Below are 26,667 nucleotides of genomic sequence, written 5' to 3' on the forward strand. Positions count from 1 at the left end.
ATGAGAACATACACTGTTTGTCCTTCTCCGATTGACTTACTTCACTCAGCATAATACCCTCCAGTTCCATCCATGTTGAAGCAAATGGTGGGTATTTGTCATTTCTAATTGCTGAGTAATATTCCATTGTAGACATAAACCACATCTTCTTTATCCATTCATCTTTCGATGGACACCGAGGCTCCTTCCACAGTTTGGCTATTGTGGCCATTGCTGCTAGAAACATCAGGGTGCAGGTGTCCCGACGTTTCATTGCATCTGAATCTTTGGGGTAAATCCCCAACAGTGCAATTGCTGGGTCGTAGGGCAGGTCTATTTTTAACTCTTTGAGGAACCTCCACACAGTTTTCCAGAGTGGCTGCACCAGTTCACATTCCCACCAACAGTGTAAGAGGGTTCCCTTTTCTCCGCAACCTCTCCAACACTTGTTGTTTCCTGCCTTGTTAATTTTCCCCATTCTCACTGGTGTGCGGTGGTATCTCATTGTGGTTTTGATTTGTATTTCCCTGATGGCAAGTGATGCAGAGCATTTTCGCATGTGCATGTTGGCCATGTCCATGTCTTCCTCTGTGAGATTTCTGTTCATGTCTTTTGCCCATTTCATGATTGGATTGTTTGTTTCTTTGGTGTTGAGTTTAATAAGTTCTTTATAGATTTTGGAAACTAGCCCTTTATCTGATATGTCATTTGCAAATATCTTCTCCCATTCTGTAGGTTGTCTTTGGTTTTGTTGACTGTATCCTTTGCTGTGCAAAAGCTTCTTATCTTGATGAAGTCCCAATAGTTCATTTTTTGCTTTTGTTTCTTTTGCCTTTGTGGATGTATCTTGCAAGAAGTTACTGTGGCCAAGTTCAAAAAGGGTGTTGCCTGTGTTCTCTTCTATGATTTTGATGGACTCTTGTCTCACATTTAGATCTCTCATCCATTTTGAGTTTATCTTTGTGTATGGTGAAAGAGAGTGGTCCAGTTTCACTCTTCTGCATGTGGATGTCCAATTTTCCCAACACCATTTATTGAAGAGACTGTCTTTCTTCCAATGGATAGTCTTTCCTCCTTTATGGAATAATAGATGACCATACATTTCAGGGTCCACTTCTGGGTTCTCTATTCTGTTCCATTGATCTATGTGTCTGTTTTTGTGCCAGTACCACACTGTCTTGATGACCACAGCTTTGTAGTACAACATGAAATCTGGCATTGTGATGCCCCCAGCTATTCTTTTCTTTTTTTAAATTCCCCTGGCTATTCAGGGTCTTTTCTGATTCCACACAAATCTTAAAATAATTTGTTCTAACTCTCTGAAGAAAGTCCATGGTATTTTGATAGGGATTGCATTAAACGTGTAAATTGCCCTGGGTAACATTGACATTTTCACAATATTAATTCTGCCAATCCATGAGCATGGAATATTTTTCCATCTCTTTGTGTCTTCCACAATTTCTTTCAGAAGTGTTCTATAGTTCTTAGGGTATAGATCTTTTACCTCTTTGGTTAGGTTTATTCCTAGGTACTTATGCTTTTGGGTGCAATTGTAAATGGGATTGACTCCTTAATTTCTCTTTCTTCAGTCTCATTGTTAGTGTATAGAAATGCCATTGATTTCTGGGCATTGATTTTGTATCCTGCCATGCTACCAAATTGCTGTATGAGTTCTAGCAATCTTGGGGTGGAGGCTTTTGGGTTTTCTATGTAGAGTATCATGTCATCGGCGAAGAGGGAGAGTTTGACTTCTTCTTTGCCAATTTGAATGCCTTTAATGTCTTTTTGTTGTCTGATTGCTGAGGCGAGGACTTCCAGAACTATGTTGAACAGCAGTGGTGAGAGTGGACATCCCTGTCTTGTTCCTGATCTTAGGGGAAAGGCTCCCAGTGCTTCCCCATTGAGAATGATATTTGCTGTGGGCTTTTTGTAGATGGATTTTAAGATGTCAAGGAAAGTTCCCTCTATCCCAACACTCTGAAGGGTTTTGATCAGGAATGGATGCTGTATTTTGTCAAATGCTTTCTCTGCATCTAATGAGAGTATCATATGGTTCTTGGTTTTTCTCTTGCTGATATGATGAATCACATTGATGGTTTTATGAGTGTTGAACCAGCCTTGTGTCACGGGGATAAATCTTACTTGGTCATGGTGAATAATTTTCTTAATGTACTGTTGGATCCTATTGGCTATTATCTTGTTGAGAATTTTTGCATCCAAGTTCATCAGGGATATTGGTCTGTAATTCTCCTTTTTGGTGGGATCTTTGTCTGGTTTCGGAATTAAGGTGATGCTAGCCTCATAGAACAAATTTGGAAGTACTCCATCTCTTTCTATCTTTCGAAACAGCTTTAGTAGAAAAGGTATGGTTTCTTCTTTAAACGTTTGATAGAATTCTCCTGGGAAGCCATTTGGCCCTGGACTCTTGTGTCTTGGGAGGTTTTTGATGACTGCTTCAATTTCCTCCCTGGTTATTGGCCTGTTCAGGTTTTCTATTTCTTCCTGCTCCAGTTTTGGTAGTTTGTGGCTTTCCAGGAATGCATCCATTTCTTCTAGATTGCCTAATTTACTGGCGTATAGCTGTTCATATTGGCGTATGTTTTTAAAATCGTTGGTATTTCCTTGGTGTTGGTAGTGATCTCTCCTTTCTCATTCATGATTTTATTAATTTGAGTCTTCTCTCTCTTCTTTTTAATAAGGCTGGCTAATGGTTTATCTATCTTATTAATTCTTTCAAAGAACCAACTCCTGGTTCTGTTGATCTGTTCCACAGATCTTTTGGTCTCGAATTCATTTAGTTCTGCTCGAATTTTAATTAACTGTCTTCTTCTGCTGGGGGTGGGGTCCATTTGTTGCTTTTCTCCTGTTCCTTTATGTGTAAGGTGAGCTTTTGAATTTGAGTTCTTTCCAGTTTTTGAATGGATGCTTGTATTGCGATGTATTTCCCCCTCAGGACTGCTTTTGCTGCATCCCAAAGATTTTGAACGGTTGTATCTTCATTCTCATTAGTTTCCATGAAGCTTTTTAATTCTTCCCTAATTTCCTGGTTGACCTTTTCATCTTTTAGTAGGATGGTCCTTAACCTCCACGTGTTTGTGGTCCTTCCAATCTTCTTGTTGTGATTAAGTTCTAATTTCAAGGCATTATGGTCTGAGAATATGCAGGGGACTATCTCGATCTTTTGGTATCAGTTCAGACCCGATTTGTGACCCAGTATGTGGTCTATACTGGAGAAAGTTCCATGTGCACTTGAGAAGAATGTGTATTCAGTTGAGTTTGGATGTAAAGTTCTGTAGATATCTGTGAAATCCATCTGGTCCAGTGTATCATTTAAAGCTCTCGTTTCTTTGGAGATGTTGTGCTTAGAAGACCTATCTAGTATAGAAAGAGCTAGATTGAAGTCACCAAGTATAAGTGTATTATTATCAAAGTATTTCTTCAGTTTGGTTATTAATTGGTTTAAACATTTGGCAGCTCCCACATTCGGGGCATATATATTGAGGATTGTTAAGTCCTCTTGTTGGATAGATCCTTTGAGTATGAGATAGTGTCCCTCTTCATATCTCACTATAGTCTTCGGGGTAAATTTTAATTTATCTGATATAAGGATGGCTACCCCTGCTTTCTTTTGAGGACCATTTGAAGGTAAATGGTTCTCCAACCATTTATTGGTTGTCCTTCTGTCTAAAATGAGTCTCTTGTAGACAGCAAATAGATGGGTCCTGCTTTTTTATCCAGTCTGACACCCTGCGCCTTTTGATGGGGTCATTAAGCCCGTTCATGTTCAGAGTTACTATTGAAAGATATGAGTTTAGTGTCATCATGATATCTATTCAGTCCTTGTTTTTGTGGATTGTTCCACTGAACTTCTTCTTAAAGGGGAATTTTAAGAGTTCCCCTTAAAATTTCTTGCAGAGCTGGTTTGGAGGTTACATATTCTTTCAGTTCCTGCCTGTCTTGGAAGCTCCTTATCTCTCCTTCCATTTTGAATGAGAGTCTTGCTGGATAAAGTATTCTTGGTTGCATGTTCTTCTCATTTAGGACCCTGAATATATCCTGCCAGCCCTTTCTGGCCTGCCAGGTCTCTGTGGAGAGGTCTGCTGTTACCCTAATATTCCTCCCCATCAAAGTCAGGGACTTTTTTTCTCTTGCTGCTTTAAGGATCTTCTCTTTATCTTTGGAATTTGCAAGCTTCACTATTAAATGTCAAGGTGTTGAACGGTTTTTGTTGATTTTAGGGGGAGGGGTTCTCTCTATTTCCTGGATCTGAATGCCTGTTTCCGTTCCCAGATTAGGAAAGTTTTCAGCTAGGATTTGTTCAAATACATATTCTGGCCCTCTGTCCCTTTCAGCACCCTCGGGAACCCCAATTAAACGTAGGTTTTTCTTCCTCAGGCTGTCGTTTATTTCCCTTAATCTATCCTCATGGTCTTTTAATTGTTTGTCTCTTTTTTCTTCAGTTTCCCTCTTTGCCATCAACTTGTCTTCTATGTCACTCACTCGTTCTTCCACCTCATTAAGCCTTCTCGTTAGCACTTCTAGCTTGGATGGCATCTCATTTAATTGATTTTTAATTTATGCCTGATTGGATCTAAATTCTGCAGTCATGAAGTCTCTTGAGTCCTTTATGGTTTTTTCTAGAGCCACCAGTAGCTGTATAATAGTGCTTCTGAATTGGCTTTCTGACATTGAATTGTAGTCCAGATTTTGTAACTCTGTGGGAGAGAGGGCTGTTTCTGATTCTTTTTTTTTTTTGAGGTGAGGTTTTCCTTCTAGTCATTTCGCTCAGTGCAGAGTGGCCAAAAACAAGTTCTATTGGGAAAAGGAGAAAAAGAGAGAGAAGGAAAGAAAAGAGAAAAAGAAAAAAGAGAAAGAAGAAAAAAAAGGGGGGGGGAAGAGAAGAAAAAGAGAAAGAAAAAGAAAGAAAGGAGAAAAAAGAAAAAAAAAAAGGAGGGGTGGGGTGGGGGAAGCAATCAGAAATCAAGAAGAAAGAAAGAAAAAAAAAGCACAAAAGAAAACAAAAACAACAAAAAAACAAAACAAAAACAAAAAAACAAAAAAACACGGGGGAGTATCTGCCGATTCTGTATACTTTAAGTCCCTTGACTTCCCCTGGAACTGGTCCGTGTCTTCTGGGGGAGGGGCCTGCTGTGCTGATTCTCAGGTGTTAGCACTTGGGGGAGCTGCTCTGCCCCTGCCTGGTGCAGGGCTCAGTGGGGGTTGTTCACCCCGTGAGGCCCCGGGAGGAAGTCACAGTCGTTGGGGCAGCTCTGGGACCCTGGAGTCAGCTCCCACAGTAGCTCCGGGGCTCTCCCTCTGCAGGGCCTGGGGGCTCCGGGGCGGGGCCGCTGATTTGCTCAGTTCCAGGCAGGAGCGTCCTCGCTGTCCTGGGCCCTCCCGGCCTCTGCCTGTCCCGGGGGAGGCCGGATCCTGGGCTGTGTCCCGGCGCCCTGTGCTCCGGTGCCTGCGCTGTTGGATTATTTGCGCTCCCGCCCCGCAGCCCCCTCCGCGGAGCCGCCGCCCGAGCCCCTCCGAGCTGTTCCCGGAGCCGCGCCGCCCCCTCCGCGGAGCTTCTTCCTCCGCCCGAGCCGCCGCCCGAGCTGCTCCCGGAGCCCCGCAGCCCCCTCCGCGGAGCCGCCGCCCGAGCCCCTCCGAGCTGCTCCGGGTCCCGCCGAGCGCTGCAGCCCTTAGGGAGCTCGGCGCACTCTCCGGGGCGCAGTTCCTCTGTTACTGTTCCAGGGAGCCCGAGGGCATCCCCGCCTTTCTGGGGATCCTGCTCCAATTCCCCGGGAGGCCTTTCCCCCGGGAAGGTCGGTGCAGCTCCTGCTCCTCCGGGACGGGGCTCTCCTGTCCTGGGGACACTCGCCCCGGCCTCAGCCCGGCTTCTCGCGGGGCCCCTCCCCCTTGGAGGCCTTTTGTTTCTTTATTTCTTTTTCCCCGTCTTCCTACCTTGATAGAAGCGGGAACTCTTCACACTGTAGCATTCCAGCTGGTCTCTCTTTAAATCTCAGGCTGAATTCGTAGATTTTCAGGATGATTGGATGGTTTTCTAGGTAATTTGTTGGGGACAGGTGATTTGGGGACCCTACTCTTCCGCCATCTTGCCCCTCCCCCCGTTAATACCTTCTAAAACATGACCAGCATGCACCCAGAACCAAGTGGAATACCATGCTGGTTCATTCTGTAAGATTTGTCATTCCCATTCTGCCCCCCTCTTTTAACTCATTTATATTTTGGTGGTCAATATTGGGGCCTTCTACAAGTATTTCTGGTTTATATAACTTTGGGACTGAGCATCTTCTAACATACAGAACTTAATATACTCAGAAACAAGAGAATCACCATCTAGAACCCCTCAGGAAGACTACATTCTCCCTCCACTACAACTTCATCACCAACACCATCTCTCAACGCCCCCCTTTTTAAAAATTTTTTTCGTTTTTTTTAAAAACTTCTTTGGGATTTTTGGCCTTCTTTTTTTTTTTACTACTTTGTTTGAAAATTTGTTTTTAACTTTAGCAGTCCTTTTGTTTTGTATTGCTCGGATCGTTGTTTTCAATTTGTGGTCTCTGAGCTTGGCAGAATCATCTAGGATGAAATTTACTTAGTTTATGGTTGATATTCCTTTTTTTTTTCCAACCAAAACACAGCTTTGTTTGTGTCTCCCAACATCCTTTTTTTTTTTTTTTTTTTGGTTTGAAGGCTATTGCTTTTTAAAAATTTATTTTACTTATTTAATATTTTTTTTTGAGTTCAATTTGCCAACATACATCATATCACCCAGGGCTCATCGCCTCAAGTGTCCCCCTCAGTGCCCATCTCAAGTCATCCCAAGCCCCACCCACATCCCTTTCCACTACCCCTTGTTTGTTTCCCAGAGTTAGGAGTCTCTCATGTTCTATCACCCTAAATGATATTTTCACTCATTTTCATTCCTTTCCCCTTTATTCCCTTTCACTATTTTTTATATTCCCCAAATGAATGAGACCAAATAAAGTTTGTCCTTCTCTGACTTATTTCACTCAGCATAACACTCTCCAGTTCCATCCACATAGAAGCAAATGGTGGGTATTTGTCATTTCTAATGGCTGAGTAGTATTCCATTCTATACATATACGTGGTTGATATTCTTGACTCAGGTGCTCGTACAGCCACTCTGCACTGAGCAAAATGACTAGAAAGAAAAACTCAAGACAAAATAAAGAATCAGAAACAGTACGCTCTGCCAAGGAGTTACAGATTTTGCATTACAATTCAGTGTCAGAAGGCCAACTCAGGAGCACAATTATAAAGCTACCGGTGGCTATGGAAAAAAAGCATAAAAGAATCAAGAGACTTCATGACTGCAGAATTTCGATTTTATCAGGTTGAAATTAAAAATCAATTAAGTGAGATGCAATCTGAACTGGAAGTCCTAATGACGAGGGTTAATGAGGAAGAAAAAAGAACTGAGTGACATAGAAGACAAGTGGGTGGCAAGGAAGGAAGCTGAGGAAAAGAGGAAAACCATTAAAAGACCATGATGAAAGGTTAAGGGAAATAAATGATAGCTTCATAAAAAAAATCAATATAATTGGGGTTCCCAGAGAGTGCCCAGGGCCAGAGGGCCAGAAAGCATATTTGAACAAATCATAGCTGAGAACATCTCTAACATGGGTAGGGAAATAGGCATTCAGATCCAGGAGATAGAGACGTCCCACGCCAAATCGATAAAAACCATTCAACACCCCAACATTTAATAGTGTAACCTGGGGGAGGGGCAAGATGGCGGAAGAGTAGGGTCCCCAAATCACCTGTCCCCACCAAATTACCTAGATAACCTTCATATCATCCTGAAAATCTACGAATTCGGCCTGAGATTTAAAGAGGGAACAGCTGGAATGCTACAGTGAGAAGAGTTCGTGCTTCTATCAAGGTAGGAAGATGGGAAAAAGAAATAAAGAAACAAAAGGCCTCCAAGGGGGAGAGGCCCCGCGAGGAGCCGGGCTAAGGCCGGAGCGAGTGCCCCCAGGACAGGAGAGCCCCGACCTGGAGAAGCAGGAGCTGCACCAATATTCCCGGGCGGAAAGGCCTCACAGAAAGTTAGAGCAGGACCCCAGGAGGGCGGGGATGCCCTCAGGCTCCCGGGGACAGTAACAGACACCTGCTCGCCCAGGAGAGTGCGCCAACCTCCCTAAAGGGCTGCAGCCGGATCGGGTGGGACCGGAGCAGCTCGGAGGGGCTCGGGTGGTGGCTCTGCGGAGGGGGCTGCGGGGCGGGAGTGGGAATCCAACAGCGCAGGCCCGGGAGCACGGGGCGCCAGGACACAGCACAGGAGACGGCTTCCCCACGGGACAGGCAGAGGCTGGGAGGCCCCAGGACAGCAAGGACGCTCCTGCCCCCAGCTGGGCAGATCAGGGGACCGCCCGGGAGCATCCAGGCCCTGCAGACGGAGAACTCTGTACTTCCTGCAGGAACCTGAAGCCAGGGCTCCAGAGCTGGCCCTGCCACTGGGGTTGTTCCTCCAGGGCCCACACAGGGTAAACAACCCCCACTGAGCCCTGCACCAGGCATGGGGTAGAGCAGCTCCCCCAAGTGCTAACACCTGAGAATCAGCACAACAGGCCCCTCCCCCAGAAGACAAACTAGACGGACAAGTTCCAGGGGAAGTCAAGGGACTTTAGTATACAGAAACGAAAGATACTACCCCGTGTTTTTTTTTTTTTCTTTTTGATTTCTGTTTGCTTCCCCCACCCTTTTTTTCCTTTCTTTCTTTTTCTTTCTCTTTTTTTTTCTTCCTTTTTTCTATTTCTCTTCTCTTCCCTTCTTTCTCTCCTCTCTTTTTCTCCTTTTCCCAATACACCTTGCTTTTGGCCACTCTTCACTGAGCAAAATGACTAGAAGGAAAACCTCACCTCAAAAGAAAGAATCAGAAACAGTCCTCTCTCCCACAGAGTTACAAAATGTGGATTACAATTCAATGTCAGAAAGGCAGTTCAGAAGCACTATTATACAGCTACTGGTGGCTCTAGAAAAAAGCATAAAGGACTCAAGAGACTTCATGACTGCAGAATTTAGATCCAATCAGGCAGAAATTAAACATCAATTGAATGAGATGCAATCCAAACAAGAAATTCTAACGACGAGTGTTAACGAGGTGGAAGAATGAGTGAGTGACATAGAAGACAAGTTGATGGCAAAGAGGGAAACTGAAGAAAAAAGAGACAAACAATTAAAAGACCATGAGGATAGATTAAGGGAAATAAACGACAGCCTGAGGAAGAAAAACCTAGTTTAATTGGGGTTCCCGAGGGCGCAGAAAGGGACAGAGGTCCAGAATATGTATTTGAACAAATCCTAGCTGAAAACTTTTCTAATCTGGGAAGAGAAAAAGGCATTCAGATCCAGAAAATAGAGAGATCCCCCATAAAAAAAAATAAAAACCGTTCAACACCTCGACATCTAATAGTTAAGCTTGCAAATTCCAAAGATAAAGAGAAGATCCTTAAAGCAGCATGAGACAAGAAATCCCTGACCTTTATGGGCAGGAGTATTAGGGTAACAGCAGACTTCTCCACAGAGACCTGGCAGGCCAGAAAGGGCTGGCAGGATATATTCAGGGTCCTAAATGAGAAGAACATGCAACCAAGAATACTTTATCCAGCAAGGCTCTCATTCAAAATGGAAGGAGAGATAAAGAGCTTCCAAGACAGGCAGGAACTGAAAGATTATGTGACCTCCAATCCAGCTCTGCAAGAAATTTTAAGGGGGACTCTTAAAATTCCCCATTAATAAGAAGTTCAGTGGAACAATCCAAAAAAACAAGGACTGAATAGATATCATGATGACACTAAACTCCTATCTTTCAATAGTAATTCTGAACATGAACGGGCTTAATGACCCCATCAAAAGGCGCAGGATTTCAGACTGGATAAAAAAGCACGACCCATCTATTTGCTGTCTACAAGAGACTCATTTTAGACAGAAGGACACCTACAGCCTGAAAATAAAAGGTTGGAGAACTATTTACCATTCAAATGGTCCTCAAAAGAAAGCAGCGGTAGCCATCCTTATAGCAGATAAACTAAAATTTATCCCGAAGACTGTAGTGAGAGATGAAGAGGGACACTATATCATACTTAAAGGATCTATCCAACAAGAGGACTTAACAATCCTCAATATATATGCCCCGAATGTGGGAGCTGCCAAATATTTAAATCAATTAATAACCAAAGTGAAGAAGTACTTAGATAATAATACACTTATAGTTGGTGACTTCAATCTAGCTCTTTCTATACTAGATAAGTCTTCTAAGCACAACATCTCCAAAGAAACGAGAGCTTTAAATGATACACTGGACCAGATGGATTTCACAGATATCTACAGAACTTTACATCCAAATTCAACTGAATACACATTCTTCTCAAGTACACATGGAACTTTCTCCAGAATAGACCACATACTGGGTCACAAATCGGGTCTGAACCGATACCAAAAGATTGGGATCGTTCCCTGCATATTCTCAGACCATGATGCCTTGAAATTAGAACTAAATCACAACAAGAAGTTTGGAAGGACCTCAAACACATGGAGGTAAAGGACCATCCTGCTTAAAGATGAAAGGGTCAACCAGAAAAATAAGGAAGAATTAAAAATATTCATGGAAACTAATGAGAATGAAGATACAACGTTCAAAATATTAGGGATGCAGCAAAAGCAGTCCTAAGGTGGAAATACATCACAATACAAGCATCCATTCAAAAACTGGAAAGAACTCAAATACAAAAGCTAACCTTACACATAAAGGAGCTATAGATAAAACAGCAGATAGACCCTGAAATAACAGCAGATATATCCTACACTCAGCAGAAGAAGAGAGTTAATTAAGATTTGAGCAGAACTCAACGAAATCAAGAGCAGAAGAACTGTGGAACAGATCAACAAAACCGGGAGTTGGTTCTTTGAAAGAATTAATAAGATACAAAAACCATTAGGCAGCCTTATTAAAAGGAAGAGAGAGAAGACTCAAATTAATAAAATCATGAATGAGAAAGGAGAGATCACTACCAACACCAAGGAAATACAAACGATTTTAAAAACATATTATGAACAGCTATACGCCAATAAATTAGGCAATCTAGAAGAAATGGACGCATTTCTGGAAAACCACAAAGTACCAAAACTGGAACAGGAAGAAATAGAAAACCTGAACAGGCCAATAACCAGGGAGGAATTTGAAGCAGTCATCAAAAACCTCCCAAGACACAACAGTCCAGGGCCAGATGGCTTCCCAGGGGAATTCAATCAAATGTTTAAAGAAGAAACAATACCTATTCTACTAAAGCTGTTCCAAAAGATAGCAAGGGACAGAATACTTCAAAACTACTTTTATAAGTCCATCATCACCTTAATTCCAAAACCAGACATCTTAAGACACCCACCGAAAGGGAGAATTATAGACCAACATCCCTGATGAACATGGATGCAAAAATTCTCAACAAGATACTGGCCAGTAGGATCCAACAGTACATTAAGAAGATTATTCACCATGACCAAATGGGATTTTTCCCCGGGATGCAAGGCTGGTTCAACAATCATAATGCAATCAGTGTGATAGATCACATCAACAAGAGAAAAACCAAGAACCATATGATCCTTTCATTAGATGCAGAGAAAGCCTTTGACAAAATACAGCATCCATTCCTGATCAAACTCTTCAGAGTGTAGGGATAGAGGGAACATTCCTCAACATCTTAAAAGCCATCTACGAAAAGCCCACAGCAAATATCATTCTCAATGGGGAAGCACTGGGAGCCTTTCCCCTAAGATCAGGAACAAGACAGGGATGTCCACTCTCACCACTGGTATTCAACATAGTACTGGAAGTCCTAGCCTCAGCAATCAGACAAAAAAAAAAAGACATTAAAGGCATTCAAATTGGCAAAGAAGAAGTCAAACTCTCCCTCTTCGCCGATGACATGATAATCTACATAGAAAACCCAAAAGCCTCCACCCCACGATTGCTAGAACTCATACAGCAATTTGGCCATGTGGCAGGATAGAAAAGCAATGCCCAGAAAGCAGTGGCATTTCTATACAGTAATAATGAGACTGAAGAGAGAGAAATTAGGAGTCAATCCCATTTACAATTGCACTCAAAAGCATAGGATACCTAGGAACAAACCTAACCAAAGAGGTAAAGAATCTATACCCTACAAACTACAGAACACTTCTGAAACAAATTGAAGAAGACACAAAGAGATGGAAAAATATTCCATGCTCATGGATTGGAAAAATTACTATTGTGAAAATCTCTATGCTACCAGGTGTAACTTACAAATTTAATGCAATCCATATCAAATACCGTGGACTTCCTTCAGAGAGTTGGAACAAATAATCTTAAGATTTGTATGGAATCAGAAAAGACCCACATAACCAGAGGAATACTGAAAAGGAAAACCAATGTCGGGAATGTCCCAATGCTATATTTTAAGCTATAATACAGAGCTGTGATCATCAAGACAGTGTGGTACTGGCACAAACACAGACACATAAATCAATGGAACAGAATAGAAAATCCAGAAATGAGCCCTCAACTCTATGGTCAACTAATACTCGATAAAGCAGGAAAGTCTATTCATTGGAAAAGGACGGTCTGTTCAATAAATGGTGCTGGGAAAATTGGTCAGCCACTTGCAGAATGAAAGTAGGCCATTCTCTTATACCATACACAAATATAAACTCAAAATGGACGGAAGATCTAAATGTGAGAGAAGATCCCATAAAAATCCTAGAGGAGAGGACAAGCAATATCCTTTTTGAACTGGGCCATAGCAACTTCTTGTAAGATACATCTACGAAGGCAAGGGAAACTATAGCAATAATGAACTATTGGGACTTAAGATAAAAAGCTCTGCGCAGCAAAAGAAACAATCTACAAAACTAAGGAGAACCTACAGAATGAGAGAAGATATTTACAAATGACATATCAGATAAAGGGCTAGTATCCAAATCTATAAAGAACTTATTAAACTCAACAGCAAAGAAACAAATAATCCAATCATGAAATGGGCAAAAGACATGAAGAGAAATCTCACAGAGGAAGACATACACATGGGCAACAAGCAAATGAAAAAATACTCTGAATCACTTGCCATCAGGGAAGTAAAAATCAAAACCACAATGAGATACCACCTCACACCAGTGAGAATGGTGAAAATTAACAAGGCAGGAAACAACACATTTTGGAGAGGATGTGGAGAAAAGGGAACCCTCTTGTACTGTTGGTGGGAATGTGAACTGGTACAGTCACTCTGGAAAGTTATGTGGAGGTTCCTCAAAGAGTTAAAAATAGAGGTACCCTATGACCCAGCTGTTGCACTGATGGGGATTTACCTTAAAGTTTCAGATGCAATGAAAGTCTGAGACACCTGCACCCCAATGTTTATGGCAGCATTGTCCACAATAGCCAATCGGTGGACCCACATTATATGGTTTCGTTCATACGGGTAATATAAAACATAGTGTAAGGGATTAAAGAGGAAAAGAGAGAAAATGAGTGGGGAAAAGTTAGAGAGGGTTACAGATCATGGGGGTTTCCTAACTCTGGGAAACGAACAAGTGGTAGTAAAAGGGGAGGTGGGCAGGGGGATGGGGTGATTGGGTGATGGGCACTGAGGGGGGTACCTGACAGGATGAGCACTGCATGTTATACTATATGTTGGCAAATTGAACTCCAATAAAAAATTATACAAAAAAAGATAGTATGGTACAGCTGCATAGATCAATGGTACAGAATGGAAACCCCAGAAATGGACCCTGACCTCTTTGGTCAACTAAACTGGACAGCCAGTTGCAGAAGAATGAAAATAGACTACTTTCTTACACCATATTGAAAAATCAGTTAAAATGGATGGAAGATGCCAAAGAATCAAATGTAGTGATCAGAAGGGACAACTGCACCTCAATGTTTATAGCATCAATGTCCATAATAGTCAAACTGTGGAAAGAGCCAAGATGCCCACTGACATGATTTACTCAGCTATCAGAAAGGATGAATACTTACTGTTTTCATTGACATGGATGGAACTGGAAGTTATTATGTTGAGTGAAAGGAGTTAATCAGAGAAAGACGATTATTATATGGTTTCACTCTTATAAGGAACATAAGGAAAAGCACAGAGGATCATAGGGAAAGGGAGGGAAAAATGTAATGGGAAGAAATAAGAGAGAGACTCAAACCATGAGAGATTCTTAACTATGGGCATGTGATATGATGAGTACTGGGTGGTATATGCAACTAATGAATTACTGATTCCTACCTCTGAAACTAATGGTGTTCTGTATGTTGGCTAGATGAATTATAATTTAAAAAATTATTTCATGGTTGGCTTCCCACTTTTTTTCCATTCCTCTATGTTCATTTGTTTTGTTCCTTAAATTCCATATATGAGTGAAGTCACATGGTATTTGCCATTCTGTGACTGATTTATTTTGCTTAGCATTATGCACACTAGCTTCATTCATTTATTCATTTGTAGCAAATGGCAAGATTTCATTGTTTTTGATGGCTAAGTAATATTCCATTGTGTGTATATATGTATATATATGTATGTATATATATGTATATATATGTACTTCTTTATGCATTCATCAGTTGATGGACATCTGGGCTCTTTTTATGTTTGGCTATTGCTTTTTTATGCTGCTATAAACTTTGTCCCTTCAAATTGGTATTTATTTTATCCTTTGAGTAAATACCGAGTAGTGCAATTGCTGGGTCATGGTAGCTCTATTTTTAACTTCTTGAAGAACCTCCAAAATTTTCCAGAGAAGCCATACCAGCTTGAATTCCCACCAACAGTAAGAGGATTCCCCTTCCTCTGTACCCTCACCAACATTTCTTATATCCTGTCTTGTTAATTTTAGCTATTCTGACTGGTGTGAGGTGGTATCTCATTGTTGGCTTTGATTTTATTTCCCTGATGATGATGAGTGATATTGAGCATTTTTTCATGTGTCTTTGGTCATGTGTATGTCCTCTTTGGAGAAATGTCTATCCATGTCTTCTTCACATTTCTTGACTGTATTATTTGTTATTTGTTTGTTGAGTTTGATAAGTTCTTTATAGATCTCAGATAATTGCCCTTTATTTTATATGTCATTTGCAAATATATTCCCCCAATCCATAGGCTGCCTTTTACATTTCTTGGTTATTTCCTTCACTGTGCAAAACTTTTTTGTCTTGATTTAGTCCCAAAAGTTCATTTTTACTTTTGTTTTCCTTGCCTCCCAAGACTATCTACTATCTACTAAAAAGGTGGTACAGATGAAGTCAAAGATCTTGCTGCCTGTGTTCTTATCAAGGATTATTATGGTTTCCTGTCTCACATTTAGGTCTTTCATCCATTTTGAATATTTTTGAGTATGGTGTAAGAAAGTAGTCCAGTTTCAATCTTCTGCATGTGGCTGTCCAGTTTTCCCAACGCCATTGTTGAAGAGACTTTTTTACCAATGGATTATTCTTTTCTGCTTTGTCAATGATTAGTTGACCATAGAGTTGAGAGTCCATTTCTTGGTTTTCCATTCAGTTACATTGAGCCATGTGTCTGGATTGTGCCAGTACCATGCTGTCTTGATGATTACAGTTTTGTAATACAGCTTAAGTCTGGAATTGTGATAACTCCCGCTTTGGTTTTCTTTTTCAAGATTGCTTTACTATTCAAGCCTTTCTATGGTTCCATACAAATTGTAGGAATTTTTGTTCCAGCTCAGTGGAAAATGTTGATGGTATTTTGATAGGAATTGCATTGAATGTGTAGATTGCTCTGGGTATTATAGACATTTTCACAATATTTTTCTTTCAATCCATGAGCATTGAATATTTTTCCATGTCTTGTATATCTTCAATTTCTTTTTTAAAAGATTTTATTTATTTATTCATGAGAAACCCACAGAATTAGACACACAGGCAGAGAGAGAAGGCTCCGTGGGTAGAGCACAATGCAGGACTCAGTCCCAGGACCACAGGATCATGACCTGAGCCAAAGGCAGGTGATCAACTACTGAGCCACTCAGGTGCCCCTATTTTCTTCAGTTTCTTTCATAAATGTTCTGTAATTTTGAGAGTCTAGATCCCTTATCTCTTTGGTTAGGTTTACTCCTACAGATATTATGGGTTTTGGTGTAATTATAAATGAGATGGATTCCTTGAGTTTTCTTTCTGCTGCTTCATTATTGGCATATAGAAATTCAATAGATATCTTTTTTTAAAGATTGATTGATTTAATTTATAAGAGGACATGAGTGTGAAAGTCATTGACCATGAGTGGGTGGGGAGGGGAAGAGGTTGAGGGAGAAGTAGGCTCTCCACTGAGAGGAAGCCCAAGGGACCCTGGGATCATATTCTGACCAAAGGCAGATGCCCAAGTGACTGACCCACCCAGTCCTCCCATGCAACAGATTTCTATGCCTTGATTTTATATCTTGTGATACAAATTCATGTATCAGTTCTCCCAATTTATTTCTGGGGTCTTTCAGTTTTTCTACATAGAGTATCATGGCATCTACAAATAGTGTAAGTTTCATTTCTTCTTTACTGATTTGGATGCCTTTTATTTCTTTTTGTTGTCTTTTTGCTGAGGCTAGGATTTCCAGTACTATAAAATAGACAGGACATCTCTCTCTTGTACCTGACCTTAGAGGAAAAGATCTCAGTCTCCCATTTGGGATATTAGCTGTGGTTCTTTCATATATGGCCTTTATGGTGTTGAGGTATGTTACCTTTATCCCTTCTTTTTTTATAATAAATTTATTTTTTATTGGTGTTCAATTTACCAATATACAGAATAACACCCAGTGCTCATCCCGTCAAGTGCCCCCCTCAGTGCCTGTCACCCATTCACCCCCACCTCCCGCCTTCCTCCCCTTCCACCATTCCTAGTTTGTTTCCCAGAGTTAGGAGTCTTTATTTTTTGTCTCCCTTTCTGATATTTCCCACACATTACTTCTCCCTTCCCTTTTATTCCCTTTCACTATTATTTATATTCCCCAAATGAATGAGAACATACAATGTTTGTCCTTCTCTGATTGACTTACTTCACTCAGCATAATACCCTCCAGTTCCATCCACATTGAAGCAAATGGTGGGTATTTATCATTTCTAATGGCTGAGTAATATTCCATTGTATACATATATCCTTTCTTTTTGATGTTTTTTTTATCAAGAATGCATACTGTATTTTGTCAAATGCTTTTTCCTGCATCTATTAAACAATCATAAGTTTTTGTTTTTATTTTATTAATGTGGTATAATGTTGATTGATTTACAGATATAGAGCCACCTCTGCAACACAGGAGGTAAATATCACTTGATCATGGTGAATAATTCTTTAAGTACAGTTAGACTCAATTTGCTCATATATTAATGAGAAGTTTTGCATCCATATTGATCAAGGATATTGGCCTGTAATTCTCCCTTTTAGTGGGGTCTTTGTAAGGTTTTGGAATCAAGGTAATGCTGGCTCCATACAATGAGTTTAGACGTTTTCCTTCCATTTCAATTTTTTTGGCACAGTTTGAGAAGAAAAGGTATTAACTCATCTTTAAATGTCTGGTAGGATTTCTCTGGCAATCCATCTGCTCCTAGGTCTTTGTTTGTTGGGAGATTTTGATTATTGATCCATTTTTTTGCTGGTTATGGTTCTGTTCAAATTGTGCTTCTTCCTGTTTCAGTTTTGGTAGTTTGTATATTTCTAGCAATGTATTCATTTCTTCCAGGTTTCCCAGTTAATTGGCATATAATCTTTAATAATATTCCTCTTATGGTCATCTATATATCTATGGTTAGTTATGATCTCTGCTCTTTCACTCATAGTTTTATTTGAGTCCTTTCTCTTTTCTTTTTGATAAATCTGGCAAGGGGTTTATTAATTTTATTAATTCTTTCAAATAATGAGTTTAAAAAATCTATTTACTGATTTTTGGTTGTTGTTTCTATGTCATTTATTTCTACTCTAATCTTTATTATTTCCCTTCTTCTGCTGCTTTTAGGCTTTATTTGCTCTTCTTTTCCTAATTCCCTTAGTGGTAAGTTTGGGTTGTGTATTTGAGACTTTTCTTGCTTCTTGAGGTGGGCCTGTATTGCCATATTCTTCCCTCTTATAAATGCCTTTGCTGCTTTCCAAAGGTTTTAGACTGTCATGTTTTCATTTACATTTGCTTCCATGTATTTTTTTATTACTTCTTTAATTTCCTGGTTAACCCTTTCATTAGGTCTAAAGTGAGTCTCTTGTAAGGAGCATATAGATAAATCTTATCTTTTTATCCATTCAGGTACTCTATGTCTTTTGATTGGAGTCTTTAGTCCATTTAGATTCAAGGTGATTTTTGATATATAGATTTAGTACCATTGTATTAACTATGAAGTTCATGTTTCTGGAGATTTTCTGTGTTCCTTTATAGTCTTTGTTGCTTTCATTTTTTAAAAGATTTTATTTATTTATTTATTCATGAGAGACACAGAAAGAGAGAGGCAGAGACACAGACAGAGGGAGAAGCAGGCTCCATGCAGGGACTGAAAGCGTCGCTAAACCGCTGAGCCACCTGCGCTGCCCTCTTTCTTGCTTTTAGTCTTTCTTTCCCACTCAAAGGGTCCCCTTTAATATTTCTTGCAGGGCTGGTTTAGTGGTCTCAAACTCCTTTAGTTTTTGTTTGTCTGGGAAACTCTTTACCTCTCCTTTTTCCTTTATATTCTTTTTTCTCCCTGCAAGTTTGTATTTAAATTCAAGACAGTTAACATATAATATAGTAGTTTCAGGAGTAGAATCCAGTGATTCATCACTTATATATAATACCCAGTGCTCATTTCCAGGCAGACTTGCCCTAGTAAAGATTAAACTGCAGGAACACCTTGGTAGCTCAGTTGGTCAAGCAACTGACTGTTAATTTTGGCTCAGGTCATGATCTCAGTATCATGAGATCAAGCTCTGCATTGGGTTCTGTGCTGGATGTGGAGTCTGCTTAAGATTCTCTCCCTCTTCCCATTGAACCTTTAAAAAAAAGATGAACCTACAGGGCACAGTAGCCTGGACATTGGTGTAAGTAACTCCAAATTCCACTGGTGCTATGCTGCTCATTGTACTCTGTGTGTGATGATGGGTTTTGGGGAAAATGTTGTCACCCTACTCTCTTGTCCCCAGTGAGGGGAGTTTGCACTTTCAGCTGTTCAGAAAGCACTCAGAGAAGAAAAATTTCCCCCTCTTGTGTCCCTGGCTTCCATCAGAAAGTGTCTGTGTCTGAGCCATCTGTCTGCCTGGCAGCACAGTGCTCCTGTGTTTTATCTCAGGCATGGGTTTCAAAACTCCAAATTGTAGGGACTTAGCATGGCTAAAACTCACACTGATCCTCTGGGTTAGGGTCTTGCTGCGCTGTGGCTAGTGCCATTTGTTCCAGAAAAGTAGTTGCATGACTACACAGGGGCTGAGTTTATGGTAAAGCACAGACATAAGCTGGCTTCCAGGTTAGTTTCCTTCAACTGATGCCTCTTCTGCTATGCTAAGTAACAGGGCTGCTTAATAAATAGTGCTCACCATCTTTTTTGTCCTGAGAGGCAGTGCTATGTTTCCCAAATGCACTCCAAGAAGGGGAACTGCCTCTCCTAGTGTGACAGAGATCTTTAGATGCTATCTGCTCTAGGGCCTCTAACCCTGCTTACCACAGGAGCACTGCTAGCCTGCCAAGCATGATCCTGGTGATGGCATGGACTTTTAAAACTTCAGACTTTCAGCTAGGTTGCTTGCAAAATCTTCTAATAATAAGCCCCTCTTCTTTTCCCAGTCTGGTTTTGGGGAAAAGTTTTTCTTGTGCAGTTCCCCACATGCTGCGTTTTCTCTCTCTTCCTCTCTCTCTCTCTCTCTCTCTCTCTCTCTTCCTCTCTCCCCTCTTTATGTGTTCAGGGCTCCTTCCTCTCTGTAGCACCTGCAATTCTTTTCTCCCCCAAGTCAACTCTCCATAGCTCCAACCTTCCATAGTGTGGCTATTTTTCTCTCTAGATTTGCAGTGTGTTGTCTCAGTCCTCAGATGGACTTATTGGGTGTTCAGAATTATCTGATATCTATCTGTGCTTGAAGGACGAGGCAAGCACAGAATCCCCCTACTTCTCTACCATCTTAAGAATTCATCAGCTTAGTTTTCTAATACTGCAGTTCTTGCTGGTACTGGACAAATGAAAACATGGATCTCCTCCTTGTACATATTTTGTTTATGATGGATATCTTTGCTGGGCCTCAGTTGCACAGAAGTGATTGTGTAACTTATTTTGTTCAGATTTTTCAATGAGGTCAATTACAATCATCCTCAATATACATGAGTCACTAAAATAGGATACTGTGTACCTGAGGAAATGAGAGAAGCTAAACACTCTGGAATTCATCACTCTGGGACATAGTTATTCACCCTATTCAGTCATGGAGATCAGCCCCTACATAAATGATTCAGATTTCCTAGCTGATTATCATAGAGTGCCTTATGGTAACTGGAATATTATATAATCCCTAGAAGAAATATCAATATTTTAAGGACAAATGCTTACTGAGAATTATAAGAGAATTTCTACTGGCTCTTGAGAATGGGCCTTTCCTTCATGTCATATCTCAAGAGTAAGGAATACACATTTTCTTGTGTCTTATCCTTGACCTGTGTAAATAGGTAAAAATGTGAAAGATGAGAAATAAAAATGTTCATTTGCCTGCCAGAGGCACAAGATGGGAGGATTCAATACATATCTCTTATTAAATAAGCCAACATATTGATCTCCTAGAATGTTTCCAATGTTCTCCCAACAATATTGTGTTAATTTCTAGTCTCCATCAGAGTAAATTTTGTCCAACATTTTCCGCCAGACAAATTAAACAAGCAATCAGAGTATCTGAGTATGCTTAAAGTTCCAGGAAAATGTTGGTCTGGTGAAAAATTCAATCACAACAATGTACATATATTTCTGATAATTCAACCTCAGAAATACTTTATCCTCAAAGATGATCCAGTGATTTGGAGAGAAAATCACAAAAAACCATTATGGGGAATAAAAAAAAAAAAAATGGTTGTCTAAAAGTCACTTGCAGCACTTAATCTGCTTGAGCTCAGGCACAGGGCAATTTGCAGACACTTAAGGTTATGCTACATCCAGTTCCATAGTGTGGCCACAATAATGCATGCAAGACTCACATAAGCACAAGTATGACATGATTAGAGGGGTTTAGAGTGTACCTAAATGTCAGACACTGAGCCCTCTTACATAAAATACTTCTCATTCTATTTTTAGGGTGGTGTTCACAAGGATACATCGCTAAGTACTAGTGTCATTTGGGTAAGCATACTTCTTAGTATGAACAAACTTTTCTCTGCCACACTCATGAGAAATGACCTTGCCATCGTTACTGTGCCTAATATTTGTATGAGGCATCAACTGAGAAAGTACAAAGATTCTGGAAAAAAATCACTAGATTATTAAAGCTTCACACTGTTTAAATTGACAGACTCCATATAACACTAATTAATTCCTGATTACCTAAATAAATAATAAACATAACCCAGGAAAAAGTTTATAAAAAATAGGTATTACCTTGTGAGTACATCATTGTTTCTTCACAGATAAGGAAGCTGGTAAATGTGACAAAATCAGCTATTCTTGGGATGTGGCAAGAATTCCATGCAACTGCAATCTTACTTCCAACCTATAAACCACAGGGACAGTCAGAGGAGCTAAGGAAGAAAAACTTTCTAATTCAATGTTTACTGTAAGGGGTTATAAAGCAATTATGACCACCTATATGACAAGAAAAAAATATACTTTTTTCATGAAATATCATTAATGGTATGGAAAATCATTTGTTTTAAGACTTAGTCAAAATTTCTCCAAAGAATACTTAGCAACATTCATTAAAATTAGGATCTTCCTTTAAGCAGAAATGAAATAGACTGAAGGAATATGAATATTAACCAATACAATTTCAAGATTTAGAAATGTAATAATTTCACAGTTAAAAATATTTAATGCAGTATATATTTGAATCCATTGCACAAATGCCTAGAAAATTTCTCTTGGGTGACAAGAAAAAACACGGTATGAATTACTGTGACTGGATTAACAAGTGAATTAAAACACTCTCTGAGATAGTCCATAAATATAAACCATTATTCAGTTTCCACTATATTTCCTTTATCCAAAAGCTAATTAGTATCTGATGACTTTTAATATGTTTTGAATTCTCTAATCAACCTCATTGGACTAAGCCTAACTCACAAGATTGCAGCATCTAAGGAAATCCCATTAACAACCTAAGGGTAGACAAACATATAACTTATCTGTCTCAAATACCCATGTGCTGTTTCCCCAGTGTTTGATTAAGTGTATGCATGCTGCCAGCCAAGCACTCAAAGAATTACCACATCATTCCTAATTCAGATATTTATATATGTCTACAATTCATTTCTCTTAATGTACATAATTAAGTTAAGGTTTCAAATACCACATATCTGGTTGGTACGACTACCTGAATAACTGAACTTTACCCATATTTTTTGCCTCATAAGGTCTTTTGGCAGATTTTAGCTCACAGAACTGATTCTGTCACTTTTTTCAGATTCCAGTGATAATCATTTTTATTTTTTATTCTTTTTATAAATTTATTTTTTATTGGTGTTCAATTTGCCAACATATAGAATAAACTCAGTGCTCATCCCATCAAGTAGCCCCCTCAGTTCCCGTCACCCAGTCACCCCAACCCCCCCCCCCCCTCACCTCATTTCTACCACCCCTAGTTCATTTCCCAGAGTTAGGAGTCTCTCATGTTCTGTCTCCCTATCTGATATTTCCAACTCATTTTTTCTCCTTTCCCCTTTACTCCCTTTCACTATTTTTTATATTCCCCAAATGAATGAGACCCTATAATGTTTGTCTTTCACCAATTGACTTATTTCACTCAGCATAATACCCTCCAGTTCCATCCACATCGAAGCAAATAGTGGGTATTTGTCATTTCTAATGGCTGAATAATATTCCATTGTGTGTTTGTGTGTATATATATATATATATATATATATATATATATATATCACCTCTTCTTTATCCATTCATCTTTCTATGGACACCGAGGCTCCTTCCACAGTTTGGCTATTGTGGACATTGCTGCTAGAAACATCGGGATGCAGGTGTCCCGGCAGTTCATTGCATCTGTATCTTTGAGGTAAATCCCCAGCAGTGCAATTGATGGGTCGTAGGGCACATCTATTTTTAACTTTGAGGAACCTCCACACAATTTTCCAGAGTGGCTGTACCAATTCACATTCCCACCAACAGTACAAGAGGGTTCCCCTTTCTCCAAGTACCCTCCAACATTTGTTGTTTTCTGCCTTGTTAATTTTCCCCATTCTCACTGGTGTGAGGTGGTATCTCATTGTGGTTTTGATTTGTATTTCCCTGATGGCAAGTGATGCGGAGCATTTCCTCATGTGCTTGTTGGTCATGTCTATGTCTTCCTATGTGAGATTTCTGTTCATGTCTTTTGCCCATTTCCTGTTTGGATTGTTTGTTTCTCTGCTGTTGAGTTTAATAAGTTCTTTATAGATCTTGGATACTAGTCCTTTATCTGATATGTCATTTGCAAATATCTTCTCCCATTCTGTAGGTTGTCTTTTAGTTTTGTCAACTGTTTATTTTACTGTGCAAAAGCTTCTTATCTTGATGAAGTCCCAATAGTTCATTTTTGCTTTTGTTTCTCTTGCCTTCATGGATGTATCTTGCAATAAGTTAATCATTGATTCAGTCACATTTATAAAAGGGATATAGATCCTAAGATATATGGCAGACACTAAGTAAGCATTCCAGGTTCTGTGTCCCTGGGACACACTGATCCATACTATTTAATCATGGAGACATGGTGACATGGAGTCATCAGTCAATGACTCAGCTCCACAATTGATTAGTACAGTTTCACTGTCGTATGAATCTTAGAATGTCCTAACAGGAATTCTAGTATTTTCAGGACAAAATGCTTATTGATGTTGCAATTCCTACTGGAATTCCTTCAAGAAAAAGGAATAAATTCACATGAGGCCCAACTAGTGGTTCATATTAACCTATGGAAATAGAGTAAAATATGGAAAATGTGATGTATATATGTCTATTTGACAAACATGCACAACACAGAAGGGATTATGATATAACTTTACATCAAATGAATTCATATTACTTTATTAGGATGTTTCTGTTGTTATTCCAAGACAGAAGCCATAAAAATCCTGGAAATAAAAAAGACAAAATATTGGATAGCTCACTAGATAATTAATAGCTCACACTGTTTGGATTAACAGATATTTCACCAAACCAATTATCTACTTGACTACAGAAAAATATAAAAAAGTAAGCCATAAAAGTATATTTATTTAAAATTGGTTATTAAACTTGGAGTGCATTATTTTGTTCCATTCCAGAGAAAAGGAACAGAAAAAAAATCCAACAAAATCAGCACTTCTTTGCTATGGTGATGAATATTCCACACAATTCAAAAAATCACTTCCATCCCACAAAAACATAGAGGAAAATTTAAAAGTTGTGAAACAAAACCTTTCCAGTTGAGTGCTTACTAATAATAGATATTTAAAGAATTAACCATAGATACTCCCGTGACTATGTATCTAATTTTTAAAAATTATGCTTTATCCTCAGAAAAAAAAGTAGTATAAAAATCAAATTTTCTATGACCTTGGTCTCAAAGTTGATGCAAAGCCCACCTCCCCCCAGCATTACTCGCTAAAATTGTAACTTAGGTGTATATACATAAACCCATTGATGGAATATGAGTGTTAAACAATCACATCCTCATAAAATTCCAAGAATTGGAACTTTGATCATTTTATGTTAAAATGTTTAATTAAATATCTAATTTAAATCAACATCAAATATCTAGAAAATTTCTCCCTAAGTGACAAGAAAGAAAAAGTTCTAATCTTGAAACGGAGCTAGCAAACAAATTAAAACACATAAGATCACCCAATAAATATGATCTACTTACTCTTCAATTTCCCCACACTTCTTATATGTAAGAGATAAATGACAAGCAAAAACTGATTTATTTCTGACTGTTGAATACCATAAGTATATAATAATACTATTTTCGAGTAGGATCTCACAAATTTCTGTGATTAAGGAAATGATGTGAATGGCTCAAGAATAAGCACAACCATTTCCCACAGTGTTCACCACTCATGTGCCAGTTCTCTAGTCTGTTTGCTGTGGGGGTATGAAGGCCCTCTTCCCTCTGCGAAGAGGAAGAGTTTGACTTCTTCTTTGCCAATGTGAATGCCTTTTATTTCTTTTTGTTTCCTGATTGCTGAGGCTAGGACTTCTAATACTATGTTGAATAGCAGTGGTGAGAGTGGACATCCCTGTCTGGTTCCTGATCTTAGGGGAAAGGCTCCCAGTGCTTCCCCATTAAGAATGATATTTGCTGTGGGCTTTTCATAGATGGCTTTTAACCACAATGATATACCACTTCCCACTGGTGAGAATGGGGAAAATTAACAAGGCAGGATGCAACAAATGTAGGAGAGGATGTGGAGTAAGGGGAACCCTCTTGCACTGTTGGTGGGTATGTGAAATGGTGCGGCCACTCTGGAAAACTGTGTGGAGGTTCTCAAAGAGTTAAAAATAGATCTGCCCTACGACCCAGCAATTGCACTGCTGGGGATTTACCCCAAAAATACAGATACAGTGAAACGCCGGGACACCTGCACACCGATGGTTCTAGCAGCAATGTCCACAATAGCCAAACTGTGGAAGGAGCCTCGGTGTCCATCGAAAGATGAATGGATGAAGAAGATGTGGTCTATGTATACAATGGAATATTCCTCAGCCATTAGAAATGACAAATACCCACCATTTGCTTTGACGTGGATGGAACTGGAGGGTATTATGCTGAGTGAAATAAGTCAATCAGAGAAGGACAAACATTATATGGTCTCATTAATTTGGGGAATATAAAAAATAATGAAAGGGAATAAAGGGGAAAGGAGAGAAAATGAGTTGGAAATATCAGAGAGGGAGACAGAACATGAGAAGTCTCCTAACTCTGGGAAACGAACAAGGGGTGATGGAAAGGGAGGTGGGCAGGGGGTTGGGGTGACTGGGTGATGGGCACTGAGGGGGGCACTTGATAGGATGAGCACTGGATGATATTCTGTATGTTGGCAAATTGAACTCCAATAATAAAAAAAAAAGGCACCCAGACTTCCTACAATAAAGAACTTCCTATTAAAAAAAAAATGAAGGCCACCAGTCAAGTTGCCATGTCATTCCACAATGGTTATTTATAGCCTCAGTATAATACACTTCTAGTATTTGCCAACATGCTAGTTTTCCAATGCCACAGTCCTTTTTGTTTGGTACCACTTGCTGACCAAATTGAATTCTCATTCACATTTTTTTGCCTAGCATTCACATCCTTGTGCTGGACCTTAGCTTACAGAAATGACTTTGTCATTCATTTTGTTCAGATTTTGATAAGACCCATTTTTGAAACCACATTGATCGAACTACATTTGCAAAAGGAGTTTTAATCCTGAATATATGGCAGACATTGAGCACTCAGGATTCTGTCTCACTAGGATACACTGAACCATACTATTCAATTATGGAGACTAGTCACTACA

The 26,667-nt window shown here is 39.6% G+C and overlaps 1 protein-coding gene across 2 annotated transcripts in view; it reads right to left on the bottom strand.

Moving 5' to 3' along the window:
• Positions 1–26,667, bottom strand: part of LOC112907092 (uncharacterized) — a 133,288-nt gene that overhangs the window by 15,304 nt on the left and 91,317 nt on the right. Inside the window, exon 28 of one of the 2 annotated variants that reach the window (XM_072737035.1) lies at positions 21,581–21,692. The exons of the other annotated variant lie outside the window; for it this stretch is intronic. The gene's annotated coding sequence lies outside the window, so the exon portion shown is untranslated. The remainder of the gene's footprint in view (positions 1–21,580; positions 21,693–26,667) is intronic. 2 annotated transcript variants of the gene reach the window in all.

Source organism: Vulpes vulpes, chromosome 14, assembly GCF_048418805.1.
Source record: "Vulpes vulpes isolate BD-2025 chromosome 14, VulVul3, whole genome shotgun sequence".
NCBI classification, from domain to species: Eukaryota; Metazoa; Chordata; class Mammalia; order Carnivora; family Canidae; genus Vulpes; species Vulpes vulpes.